Raw genomic sequence first — 5098 nt, 5'->3', positions numbered from 1 at the left:
GTTCTGGCAGCGGTGTGAAACTATACGAGAACGAGGACTGAATGAAATGCCACAGCTTCAGTTCTGACTCCTTCCTCTCCTTCGGCAGTGAATTCGGGACTTCCTAATCTAAATGCCCTTCCCAACATACTATATGAAGAATGGATTGAAATTCGAGACAATGATTTTATCAAAGTTGAACTTGAGCAGAACGAGGTTTCTTCTCTAATAAATCGACTTCCTAAGGAAGAACTTAAAGACGTAATTGGGGAAGACTCCATTCGAAAGCCACTAGAGCAGTATCGATTTACAAGTCCAATGCCAATGTCTTGATTTCTAGTGGCAATACATCGCGAACCCATGTATATATCATCTGCTAATACACGGCCAATTAATGGTCATCACCGGAGAGCCCTTCTCTTTGCCCTCTTCTCTCTCTACAAAACTCTTCCAAATCTTGATCTCCCCCTCCTCCGATCTCTTCATCACTAATCGACCATAAAAACCACCATGCCACCGCCATGCAACCAGCCTCAGGGCCATCTTCTCTGGTGAAACCAAGAACGACCAGCCTACCATCGCTGATCGGAGCCACCACTCCAGTGCCACCCCCAGATCTGCCACCTCCACCAGCCGCGATTCGACCCCTTTTTTTCGCCTCTCTCTCACGCCGCACCAAATCTGCAATCCCCTTCATCTCCGGTGCCACCAACAATAGAAATAGCACCCCCTAAGATCTGACTATTATACGGTTTGTTTCCTTAATAGCATGTTTGTTATCGATTTGATTTGAATGTTCTTTTCGTCACCCGAATTGCCTAAGGTTTATCATATCTGACTGTCAGTGAGATTTAATTCATCTAGCTATATGTTTATCGTTGGACTATTATGTGTGAAAACCCTCAAATATAACACTCAATGTGATTGCTGACTGCTGCTTGTTATTGAAAGGTGCTATACATGGATTATATTTGAATCAGTGTTTATGATAAAATATTGATTGTGTTTTTTCCAAATTGACAATGGATTCTGGGCTTTTTTATAGAATTAATGGATGGCTTTAAATTAATTTGAGTATATATGGTTAATGATACGTGTTTTTGTTATTATTTTTCCTCTTTCAACTTAGTATCTTTTCTTACCCACTTATTTATGGAAAACATGAAACAATTGATTGAGCAAGCCTTCTTTTAAGGAAATTATGGGTGATTGACTTCTCCTCTTTCTTATTTTTACCCCCGACTGATTTTACATAATATCACTTCAGTAATTAAAAGGGTGGAATATTTCTTTTCCTGTTTTGTCTAGGCTGACTGATTTCTTTGACATTATATAAACCCATCCCTTCATTCACAAAAGGAGACTGTAAAAGGTTCTCAAGTCTCACAATTACGATTACTACTACTACTCTTAACAAAAAATCATTGGCTACTTTTTACAAAGGTAATTAAAATTTTTAAGTGCATTTGTTTCTCTTTAGAGGCTGCTGTTAACATCTTGCATATCTCGCTATTACGTATACTTGGCTTTTGGCTTCTATTATTATTTATCTCTCTTACTGCTAATCACTGGTAAGTTCACGAATCGATGCAATTTTCTTTTCTTTGTGTGTTGACTGCATCATGTCGTGACAACCTTTAGAAAACATGTCTATAGAAAATTTTGATGTTCATCATATATTCTTGCTTTGCTTGCCATTACATCTTATTTCGCAGGTTTAAGTAGACTACTACGGGTTTCGAAGAGTAACCAAATTAGTTTAATAATTAGATTGTATTAGCTTGAGTGTACTTTCTTATTATTTGATTTTTAATATTGTGTAAAGACATTATTATCGATGTAATAATATAATTTCTTGGGGATTGCTTTGGGGGGCGGGGATTATGTGCTCTATAAATGGTACAGGTAGGCACAACCTAGGATTACGTGCAGGACGTGTTATTTGAATCATCTAGGCACAAAATTAGGGTCTATTAATATGAATCTTGCTATAGTTTATTAATTACTCTTATCTATCTAAAATTGATGTATCATATTAATTGATATGAAGCTTATTAATTTAACATTAGGCCTGTTGACGTATTTCTGCATGTTAAGCATATTGATTTGAACCTAAGCATGCTAATATCTTTTTAACATATCCACATTGAATTAAGGCATGATAATATTTTTGATACGTTAGCTTATTATATTAATTTTCGCATGTTAAGCACAACTTATTTAGTATGTCTTTACATGTTTAGGTGTGTCGACACAGTTTTAGGCATATTAAAATAATTTGAGCATGTTAACATCAAAGTTTCAGCATGTCTAACATCATGTTTAGCAATTTTAGATTAATTTCCAACATGTTTAAATGATTTTTCTGCGCATCTAAATAAATTTCAGCACTTAAACTGAATTCCAGCATGCTTAAAATGCTAGTTCCCTACATTTATAGAATGTTAAAATATTAGATTTTACGCATTCTTGGCATGTTTTCAGCATATCAACATGAAAATACTGTGCCTTAACTTATTCTCAGCATGTTCAATTAACTTTTTTAGCATGTTTAATTAATTTTTCAGCATGTTTAGTTGACTTTCAGCATGCTAAAATACTAGTAATTCTCTACATTTTCTACATGTTAATTTGTTCTCCGCATTTAAGTGCATCCCTAACATGTTAACAAATCCTTTAATATTTTACTAGTTTCTTGTATTCTTATTATAGTTTATAACACTTAATTCACAACACATTTTCTTGACACATTTACCACACTTTTGATACCTCTCATGAACAAACATAAGGTTGTTGCATACACGAATCACAGTCTTTTATCATGAATCGTTGATCATTTAGACACCATGCCTATAGGTTAATGATGTAGCAATTAATTATTTGTCTTGGCATGCTTACCATATTAATCAACTCATTTATTAACCAAGAGGCTAACTTGGGACAATTATGTGCTACTTGTGGTCCAACGTGTTACACGCTTCGAGTCCTAGGCAACATAGTTTTCTTCTCATCTAGAACACAAATTCAAAATTAGTAAAGTCTAATGCCTCTTGGACGATAGGTGGGATGTTAAGTATTACTAAAAACATTAATTTTCTCCTTGTCATAGAACGCCCTTAGACTTGACATCCAGCCTAGGTGGGGTAGGACAGGTAGTCATTCAGAAATGATGATCCCAACAAAATATTAACGGCGAGGCTAATGACATTATTACTTGTGTAAGATTTTAGCCCTTTGGTCGGATGACGCTTAGCAATTTGGGTTTCTCATCTGAATAAAACCAAAACATTTCTTTGTTTGAATTGGACAGTATCTTTTTTTAGTCTTTTTATTTACTTTACATGTTTATTTGGGGTAGTTAGTTTATTACATAAGCAGTTCCCATTATTAAATTATCTTGCCTTCTTTCTCCTTGCTTGTCTTATTTACATATTTTATTTATCTTTATTACCTAGATAATTGACCATTAGAATTAACAAATGACGTGTTTGCTTATTAATTATATTATCGATAAGCTAAACATCAAGTTAATAATAAAACATGAGACCTTTATTTGATCACATAGAATCCCCACGTAAAGTATGAATTCAATTGGTAACCACCTTTGTGTACCTCGGAAGGTGACTAACACCTTCCTTTCGAGGTAATTTGAGCCCTTACCGGAACTCTGGTGAACTAAAACTAAATAACAAAAAAATAGGTTCGTAGTATCCTAGACTGATGCCCTAACGTACCTTAATACGTTAGGTGGTGACTCTCACACCCCTTCCTTCATCCAAACCCAAAAAGAGTTTGTCAAGTGGAATCCTGCTTTTCGCGAGAAAATAAGGGCGTGACAGTAAAACCCCGAACTTTCTTTAAGGCAAATATAGTCTCCAGAAGAGTTAGTGATGAATTCCTAAATGGTTAATATTTAAATTAGATATAATTTCCCCAATTTTGACTTTTTATCATGTGAAAAATTAAATTAACTTTTCAACGATACCAATTTTGTCCAAATTCGATAACGGAGGAAAAAGTTATGGATGTTTTACTGAGAGTTGTCAGAACAGCCCAGGTGGGATGGGCAGGTTGACAGACCATCGATCTAGCGATGGACCATCGCCTAAACCATCGCAGCTAAGGCAGTAAGTCAATCTTCTGGCTAAGGTGCGACGGACAGCTTAACTAACCGTCGAACTTGCGATGGACCATCGCCTAAGCCGTCACTACTAAGGCCGTAAGTCCCTATTCTGGTCCATGTGCAATGGTCAGAACGACAGACCATTGATCCAGTGATGGACTATCGCATGAGCCATCGCAGACCCATTCAATGATTTTTAAGCCATTTTTAAAAGGGTATTTGGGTCTTTTTCACCCGTTTGAACCCCTAATTATACCAGACCATAGCTCATAAATTCATTATTCATTCATAACACCAAATTAGGGTTTCTCTCAAAGATCAATCTCCAAGAACAAGAAACTCTAGGTGCTTAATTCCAAGTTAAGAAATCAAGCTTTCCTCCACCAATCTTCAAGAAATTATCTACCCAGGTATACCAAGTGTTCATTCATGAATTCCTTTCGTCCATGAAGTCTAAGAATTCAAATTTTAAATTATAAATTATGATGTTTATGTTGTGGATTGATTATGATCATGTTGATGTTGTGTATAATACCCAAGTTGGAATCATTAAATGTGTTTTCATTAATTTATGCTAGCAAGTGGATTGAAATCTACTAAATTGTGTTGATTTATGCAACCATAATGAATTAATTTAATATCCATGCCTAAGCTTATAGTTATGCATGCAAGGTATTTGATAAAATGCCTAAGAGATTAGGAAATATGCCTTATGACTCAATTGTAACCAAAATGATGAACTTATGCTTTACCCTTATGTTCAAAATGACTTTTATGTTATTGGTATGCATTGAAATTATTTGATGGATTGTTCATGAGATTAGCCTATGAAATTATGATATGTTTATATGCTTTCCTATTCATGTACCAAACCATGATAATCAAGTGCCTCATGAAATTCCCCAATAATTTTATTATGGTTTGTTGATTATGGTCGTGAATCCAGGAAGTGTCATGTCTAGTCAATTTTATTCTATCGATTACTGGGGGGTATTT

General features: G+C 35.1%; 1 long non-coding RNA gene across 1 annotated transcript; it reads left to right on the top strand.

Moving 5' to 3' along the window:
* Window positions 1–382: 382 nt before the first annotated feature.
* Window positions 383–3374, top strand: LOC124885607. Its single transcript, XR_007042874.1, has 2 exons — window positions 383–730; window positions 1695–3374. It is a non-coding gene; the product is annotated as an uncharacterized LOC124885607 (long non-coding RNA).
* The last annotated feature ends 1724 nt before the right edge of the window (window positions 3375–5098 follow it).

This window comes from Capsicum annuum, chromosome 7 (genome assembly GCF_002878395.1).
Source record: "Capsicum annuum cultivar UCD-10X-F1 chromosome 7, UCD10Xv1.1, whole genome shotgun sequence".
Lineage (NCBI taxonomy): Eukaryota > Viridiplantae > Streptophyta > Magnoliopsida > Solanales > Solanaceae > Capsicum > Capsicum annuum.
The sequence above is the reverse complement of the archived record's forward strand: the minus strand, read 5'-3'. Positions and strand labels throughout refer to the sequence as shown.